Source organism: Rhipicephalus sanguineus, unplaced genomic scaffold (genome assembly GCF_013339695.2).
Source record: "Rhipicephalus sanguineus isolate Rsan-2018 unplaced genomic scaffold, BIME_Rsan_1.4 Seq229, whole genome shotgun sequence".
Classification (NCBI taxonomy): Eukaryota; Metazoa; Arthropoda; class Arachnida; order Ixodida; family Ixodidae; genus Rhipicephalus; species Rhipicephalus sanguineus.
Window position 1 is genome coordinate 17,321 of NW_023614819.1, and position 8,660 is coordinate 25,980.

Below are 8,660 nucleotides of genomic sequence, written 5' to 3' on the forward strand. Positions count from 1 at the left end.
ACCTGCCTCTTTTAACAAACCTTTCTATACCCAACGGGTGGTACGCCTTGTCCACGAGGGACCAGAAAACCTTGGCCACGCGGCAGGATATCAACGCGTGTTTGTTATCTTCGTGTTTATGGCAGTGCACGCACTGCTCCGAACGAACGTAATGCCACTTGTAATCCGGTCCGCCGTAGGCAAGACGGACCACCCGAAACGCCACACCACATCCTGAATGCTGCCAGGTAGCCAGCTAGGGGTCAACAAACCCACGGAACCCTGGGTTCTTAGCCTCGCAACCAGAGTTTACCAATAACTCTTGTGCTAGTTCTGTATTTCGGCACTCCAGGAGAGGAGTGTCCAGGTTCAGTTGGGCAATGCGCTTGTATATTCCGATCACATGCCTGTAGAAGGGCGTCGGGTTTATCGCCTTCGGCCCGGTGGCTGCGTCTGTAAAAACAGACGGCTCTGGACTCCTAGGAAGTACGTCGCCAGTTTCCTGGCGGGGTGCTCCTCAGGTAACTGCAAAACCCTGAGGGTCGTTTTCAGAGCGTAGGTGTCTGCCAGACGACGGCCGAAGGGATATTCCACCCGCCCCTCTCGCGAGGCAAGCCCTAACTGTTCGTATTTGACCAGAGGGGGTCTTTGAGTTCCAGAAAACTTATGAAGTGAGACTTTACCTTACGTGCAACCTGATAGGGCATAACTAATGAATTGACAAGAACCAGAGGCGACCTGTGAAAGACGCCCATGAGTAAGTACCGGCGTACATAATACGGGAAGTTAAACTCTAGGGCCCGGGTGATCTGCTGTTTTTAGCGCCTTCACCTCCTCCTCCCAGCTCTCGCTGTCGCACCACTGGCCCTGTAGCTGATCCCCTAGTATGCACACGCTATCTACCACGGCGATGCCGTGAAGACTTGTTAGTGGAGACCTGTGAAGACATAACGATTTACACTTGTGTAAATTTAAGTTTTGCCCCGGAAAGCTCCGCGTACACGGAAAAACCTTGAGGACAGCAGCGAGGCTGTCCTCGTCTCTATGGTATACAGTTATATCATCTGCATAAGCAGTTACTTTAACTGTGCCGCTACCTGGGGTCTGCAACCCAAGGACACTTGGGTGCTTTTCTACCTGGGTCAGGAAGGGTTCTATCGTCAGCGCGAAAACAGGGGGGAAAGGGGACATACCTGTCTCACGCCTCTCGTCACTGGAAAGGAGGCTACGGTTTCATTATTTATGGATAGGTCGCTATTTATGTCATTGTAAAGTTCCATTATGAGATATACAAATTGTCTAGGAAAACCAAACGCCAGCAGGGTGGCGAATATAACTTATGCTCTACCCTAATCAAATGCCTGTGCCTGGTCCAGGGAGGTGAGCCATCCCCTCGCTTGTCTCGTCTCGTGTAATCTATAATATCCCTGTTGAGCATGTTCAGGGTCTGGACATTACGGCCCACCACTGAGCACGACTGCCAAGACGTGATAAGCGAGGGCATGACTCCCTGTAGACGCAGGGTTAAAACGGTAGTTAACATTTTATAATCTGTACCTAAAGTAATCGGGCGCCAGTTACGGGGGTCCTCGAGACGTTCTTGCGTCTTTGGAAGCAGGATAATCCTGCCGCTCTTAAATGACTGTGGCAGCGTGTGCCTACTCGTGAATACATTCAGGACCTCACACAGGGTGGGTCCTATGACATCCCAAAATGCGCTATAAAATTCGACAGTTAAACCATCGTTTCCCGGTGCGGAACCTCTGTGGAGGTGGCGCATTGCTAACGTTAATTCTTCCAGGGTTATGGGAGCAACTAAACTGCAATACTCCTCGGGGGAGAGCTGTGGGAGATTGCTTAAAAACGGATGATGAAGGAGTGAATCCAAGTCGAGACGTAATTCACTCATCCCCATGCTTTCAAAGTGTGCACTGAACCTAGCTATATCCTGTTTGCTCAAGTTACCGCGGTCTTCCATCTGTCCGACTCGGATACTGTTGACATAATTAAGTACCTCCGGGTGAGAACTGGGTAGATGTCTGGCCTGGTAAGAGCTAGCCGTGGTGGACGTCAGCGTCCTTAGTCGTGCTAATCTTAACTTTAAGTCATTAGCGTAGGTCTTCATAAGTAGAGAGGTGGGTTCCCCTCTTTCGACTATCCGGATGCGCTGAAGCGTTGCTCTCACGAGCCCAGAGTAACGATGTTTCAACTTTTTTCCCTCGTCGGTACAGATGTCACGCCACACCTGCTTGAGAGCGTCCCAACTGCGGTCGCCCGTAGAGGCTGCCAAACGGTTGCGTAGGCTGGCCCTCGCCGTCTCGTCACTAAAGAGTCTATTGTCCACTCGCCACGGGTGGCGGTATGGTGACCTGTCTTTAACCGCTAAAGTCACTACCACAGGCCTGTGGTCAGAGATGCCTAGAGCGTACGAGGGTGGATCGACCGCCTGACAGTCCACGACTGCCGACCGCAGTGACGACGTCACATACACACGGTCTAGACGCGCCTGCGTACTGGTACGCGACCAAGTATGCTGGAAGGTCTGCCCGTGGCGCAGTACATAAGCGTCTGCGAGGTTGAATTGTTCTACTATTTTCCTTAGTTCTAGACTATACTTGTCTTTTTTTTCTCTACCCGGGCCTATTCTATCATTTAAATTATTCAAAACGCAATTGAAGTCCCCTACTAAGATTAAGTGCTTCCTTTCCAGGAGCATCGGGTTCAGTTGCCTGTAAAAGCCAGCCATGGCCGAACTTTTTACCGGCGCGTATATGCTAATGAGTCTAAACTGCTCCGCCTGAAACTCAAAGTCGAACGCTACCATTCGACCATCTGGGTCGAAGGTGAAATGGCCCCCGTTAAGGAGAGACCAATTGAAGACTATTATGGCTGTGCCACACGCTTGGTGTGTGGGAAATGAAAAAAACCCGCGGGCTGAGAACTGCTTTTCGAGTTCCCTGGCTTTGCTTAAAGTATCTATGTTCGTCTCCTGCAGGCATAAAATGTCGCACTGCAACTTTCTGGCTGTTCTAACTACTAACTTTTGTTTCTGTGGGGTGCGCAAGCCCCGGACATTCCATGTGACTATTTTTAGAGACATTTACATTTATCGAGCAACAGAAAAGGACGTGGCGCATTTTTTTTTCCTGCTGCCCCTAATTTATGTGCCTATGCTATTCTAGAAACCATGTAAACACAAGAAGATTGCCGAGTGACAGATTCTTTACTAAGCGATGCGAGAACACGAATTGGTTGGACTAGGAGTGGAACCTAGGCAAACGAAATGCAACAAGTATCTCACTCACTTTATGGTAGGCCCCCGTCAACACCTTGTAGGGGCGGGACTAGACACGCGTCTTGTGGGGCCGTCGTGCATGAGATACCATTATACTGGCGAGAATACCCTATTCTCAGAAAGTAAAAACAGGACATAATGCATCAGTCACTCATGTTTGGGCAGTATGCCACTTCACTGTATGGCAGCCCAACTGTGGACATAAGGTCAGAAACGCGCATATTGCGCTTGCACTTCACTACTATTTGATCCCCGTAGAAAAAAAAAAAAAAACCGTGGCCATGTACTCTTGCCAGGTGTCTCGAGCTGTATGCCCAACTTGATATATGTCGTTCCCGAGCGAATATATCACTATCATGTCCCTCGAGATGAAACAAACATAAAAACACGTGCCCGGTATCGGGAACTCGTCCACTCCATCACTGCTAACATGACGTTAACCTTATGGCACAGTCAAATACAGTTTGCACTGCGAAATGCACAAACTTGTGCGCAGCAGAATCGGCCAACTGCCTATCGTCACCACCTGAAAGGCAGGTGACCGCTCCGGCGCATGACACGTGGGATACATGACACTTTCACTTTCACGCTACACAAGAATAATTCAATTGATTGATCTTTGTGCACGACTGAGCAATGCCCTGTGTGACAAATTGTTTCTGCTTAATAAAAGAAAGGAAAGAAAAAAAAAAAAAACTGGCGCTCATTTGGCGCGGACTTCACGTTGCTTGGTATCACGGGCACGCTACCGTGCCAATTCTGACAGATCGCTTGCACTAGCATTGCTCGGCTGTGCACTCGTAGCACAGGACACATTCTCGGAAAGGTGGGCGCATGACGCCCTTCATGCTCCTTGATAACTAAATAACAGCATATCTAATGGTGATAAATACCAAAGTGCAATAAACACGTTGCACGCCTTGACAGGACAGATGTAAGATGCCGCGCGCACCGCGTCACCCGGTAAGAACTTTTGTCAGCACGAAACCGACGGGAAACAGCGGCACACTCACGGTGCGGAAAATGAGGTACATTTTTCCGCCATCTGAACCGCACGAGACATCAGTACTATTAAAAAAAAAAAGGGGGGAGGAGGGGGGAGCGGACACATGTTCACAGCCTATAATGCATAGTGCATTAACAGCGGTAAACCTTGTTACCACGCGCCTCTTGCACGACCTAGAGACGTTTACAGATTGCGCGACTTAACATTTCTGCCGGGACGAAAACCCCGCGTGACAATTATTCGAAGGTTTCTTAGGCATATTGCTGGAAATGTTCAGTCAGTCTGCGGCGCCTCGTTAACGAGGACAGCCTTGAAGACACAGGGCGGTGGGGGAAAGCATGGAACGCACCCACCTATCAGAAGAAGTCGCTGTCTGTGTCCATGTCGTCGGCCGCCGGCCGCTGGCTTGGACGCTGTTTTGACGTCGCCTCCTCGTGCTCACTGCCCGACGTGCGGCTTCGCAGGCGCCCCGCGGCGTCACGTCGCGCCTTTTTGACGCTGCGTTGAGGGCGCCCCCCGTCAGCCTTGTGCGCGCCCGGGCCCGAGGGCCTGAGCGACTGGAAGAGAGTTCCACCGTGGGCGGCCTCAGAGCCTCGGCTCCGGCCGTACCGCCCTCGGCCGACGCCTGCCGGCATCGACAACGGTTGCTGCTGAGTATGTTTCGGGGATTCTGGAGATGTCGGTGCGTGCTCGTCGATAACGAGCTCCCCGGGCTCAAGCTCGTCTGACGACGGTGTTCCTGCAGGTTTCTGGGCTTCCAACACAGCCGCCGCCGTCTTCTCTCCTCGGCTTGTCTTCCCTCCTGTTTCGCCATGTTGGACGCCATGTTGAGCTCCCTCCCGGCTACTATGCTGCGCGGCGCCGCCATGTTGCGGCGCCGGCTCGGGCCGCGGTTGCTTCTGACTGGAAATGGGCGGTTCGGTGGGTTTCAGCGCGTCTCCTTCTCCTGGCGCTTTTCTGGACTTCTCTTGCTCGACTGAGCCGCTGACGGACTGGTCGTTTGTGGGCTGCGGGGCCTCCCGGCCGCGCGGCACGTCGTCGTCTCCTGTCTTGTTCCACCAAGGGCTGTGCGCAGCGGTACTGGCTGCCGGCCCCGTCCTCTCCTTAAGGTTCAGCTTCCGCTCTCCCTGTGACCCTTTGCGCGCCTCGGGGCGGTCTTCCTTCCCGACGCCTTGACCGTCCTCGTGGCAGCTCTCCTCGGCGGCCGTTTCGTCAACGCTGGCCCAACTGACTGCGCTGGCGGCGTCGTCTTCTCCTTCGTCGTCGCCGCCGCTCGCGCTTCGTGCGCCGTGTACACCGCGCTTCTCTCCCTCGCCGCTGTCTGCGGCCCTCTCTGCCTCAGTAGCGGCGGCAGCTTGGTTGGGCTCAGCATGGCCATGGCTGCCTTTCTCCTCCTGCCCCTCGCCGCTGCGCATGCTCGCTGGCGTCGGCGCATCTGTCTGTCTGCCTTCCTGCTGCTGCGCCGGTGCCGTTGGTGCCGTATGGCCGCAGCTTGCGCGAGCGTTTTTTCAGGGATAGCTTGCGGTTCCGAGCCGTCCTCGTTTGGCTTCGGTCGTTTCGCCGGGCGCAGGGTAGTCAGACGCCTTTGCGTCTGCCCTGCAGCGGTCGCCGTACCGAGTGCCGGGAATTCGTCAACGTCCATTGCCGCCGCCATGCTGTACGACTTCCTCGCGGTACAGTCGACGCTCGCGTGAGCGCCGCCACAGCGTCGGCACGGTTCGGTGCAGGTATCTGTGCGGTGCCCGAAGACGCCGCACCTGGCGCAGTGCGGGGTGTCGCATTGCGCCTTGAAGTGGCCCTCCTGGTTGCAGCGGCGGCACAGGCGACGTACGCCGCGGTACTCGAATGTCGCACGATGACCCCCCACTCGCGCGAAGTTCGGAAGTGGGTTTTCCAGTCGCATGTCCATTTTAATGTACCTTGTTCCTGTGCGGATGCTGGGTCGGTCCTTGTATCGGGCCTCCTCGATTCTCAACGTGGTTCCATACGACTTCAGGCCTGTGACGACCTCGTTGTCTGGCACGTAACAGGGCAGGTACAGACAAGTGACACTTGCCACCGGTACTAGTGGGACTGTTCTGGTTCCGAGGCGGAGACCGCCGGTTTCTAATAAAGTTTGGACTGCTGCAACAGAGTTGACGCCGACTTGAAAGTCAAAGCCTCCATGGTGCTGGACACTGTATATTTCCTGAATGCCGACCAGGCCTTCCAAGGCATCGATTACTTCGTCCACCGACGTCCCCGGCGGAGTACGAACGTTGAAGAAGTGTTCCTTCGGTGGCGGCATGGTCGCAACCCGCGTGCCGCCCTCGCGCGGGTACTTGCTGGAAAAAAACTGAGGTTCTGGCGGCAAAGGGTCCTGCAACAAGAAACAATTAATACGAAGCTCCTGCGGCACCCTTCGTCCTCGTAGTCGTCGTGATCGTAGTAGTGAGTAACAAGTCTTACGCTTTGACCTCCAAGGTGGTGCGGTGGGAGATTTCTCCTGTGCGTTGTTGAGCAATAAAAAATTCGCAGCGTGCGCGTTAACTAAAAGCCGAATTCTTCTGTCTCTCATTCCCCATTAGCAGCCTTGGCATGTTCCAGTAGGAAACGTTAGTAGAAGTAGAAGTGTAAGTTTAGCTAAAAGCCGACTTCTTCTGTCTCTCATTGCCATTAGCAGCCATTGTTTACCTCCAAGGTAGTGCCTGGTGAGATTCTCCTGTGCGTGATTAAACAAAAAATTTTGTTCAAACGCCATTGATTGATGAAATAAACCAACGAAAGACGCCAGATGTTTTGTAAAAGCAGAACGAAAGAACGCCAGATGTTTTTCTTAAAGTGTAGTAGTAGTAGTTGTATTTAGCCACCTCGCCCGATCGTCAACGGGCGAGGTGGACCGGCAACGGCGCGAGGACCCTGCCGTACGAGAGTTAAATCACACTAAAAGACATACTTTGCGGGCGATACACTCTAGTGCGCTTTCAACTTTTCGTCTTAATGTACATGATAAAGAAATTATTTCTACGAAAAACGCAAGGCACACCTTGAGCAATATGTTTGGTTCTGGGACGCTAAATGGAACCATGAGGCGATGCGAAGCCGGAGCACTTGCACGATCGCGTTCCGTTGGCTTTCGTTGGGCATGCTACCGACCTCGCGTCGTGGAACGCGCGTCCTGTCTTCCCTCTAGCCTTGCCTTTAATTCGCACAGGGCGAGCGGGGAATGCGGTCGCTCTTGGCGCTCTTTCGCTCGGGAGCGGACTTCTTCCTTGCATTTCACCGATCACAAGTGATAATGAAGGGACCACGTAAACCAACAGTACATAAAAGTTTGATGTTTAATATACCACGATGTTTCACACTCTTTATATATGTACTGGGCGCATTTCACGGAAGAGTTTCACGGTTTGCAGATGATTCCCTCCGTAGCTTCGCCCCACTCATCATCATTCACCCCGTGGATATGCTGTGATTTTTTTTTTCGAGCCTGGTGGCACACATGTCACCGCGCCGTTATAAAGGAGACGCTCATAGCATCCATCCATCCATGCATTCAAGCGCACTGAGAGGAAGTGTGAAAGATAAAAGGCGCGTTCATGTAGCCTCCATTATGTGTTTGGCGGTAACTGGGCACAGTAGAGAGCCCCGCAATACTCCATTCTGAATAAAAGAACTTCCGGTAAATAAACGTTCACGTGATGTCAAGCACCTGTCACGCACTTAGGTACGTGATCTTTTCATAAAGACACGTGTTCGTGTCGCTGGTTTTCGGTCGAAAACATCTACTTTCTCGCGCACTTCACCAAAGAGTCTGATATCATTGCTCAGCACACGTAACTTTTTAATTAAGAACGACGAACATTTAATTGATGTCATAAGTGGTACTCACAGTAGTAGCGAAAAAGTACTCTTGTTTTTACAGAAGCCACCTGACTCTCTTGCACAGATGAACGGTAGGCGCGATGCACTGGTGAAAGCGGATATTGTATTTGTTCTGAGGATGTAAAATACTACAGGCACCGTCCAATCACCAGAGGGAGCTGCGTTGCTCGCACTGCCCCGTCCCAAGTTCGCTGACATTGGCCATAAGGGACACAGAGAAAACAGACGCGTGCACGCGTCCCCCTGTAGCCCGGTTAGATGCCGCCCACTCTTGCAGGGAGGGAGACGCGCGCATCGCGTTCTATTTTAACCAACCTCGTCTCAATATTCCTGTTTTATACGCTAGGTTGTGCGTTCTGGCGCTGCTGTCACAGTGGAACACTCGACTACACGGTACCTATTGGTACAGAAGCTTATTGTAATTACCCCCGAGCTCAACGCCCGCGCCTGCGGAAAGAGATCTGCATCATCTCAAAGCGTTGTAGCAGTGGTACAACAGAAATGTCAATAACACTT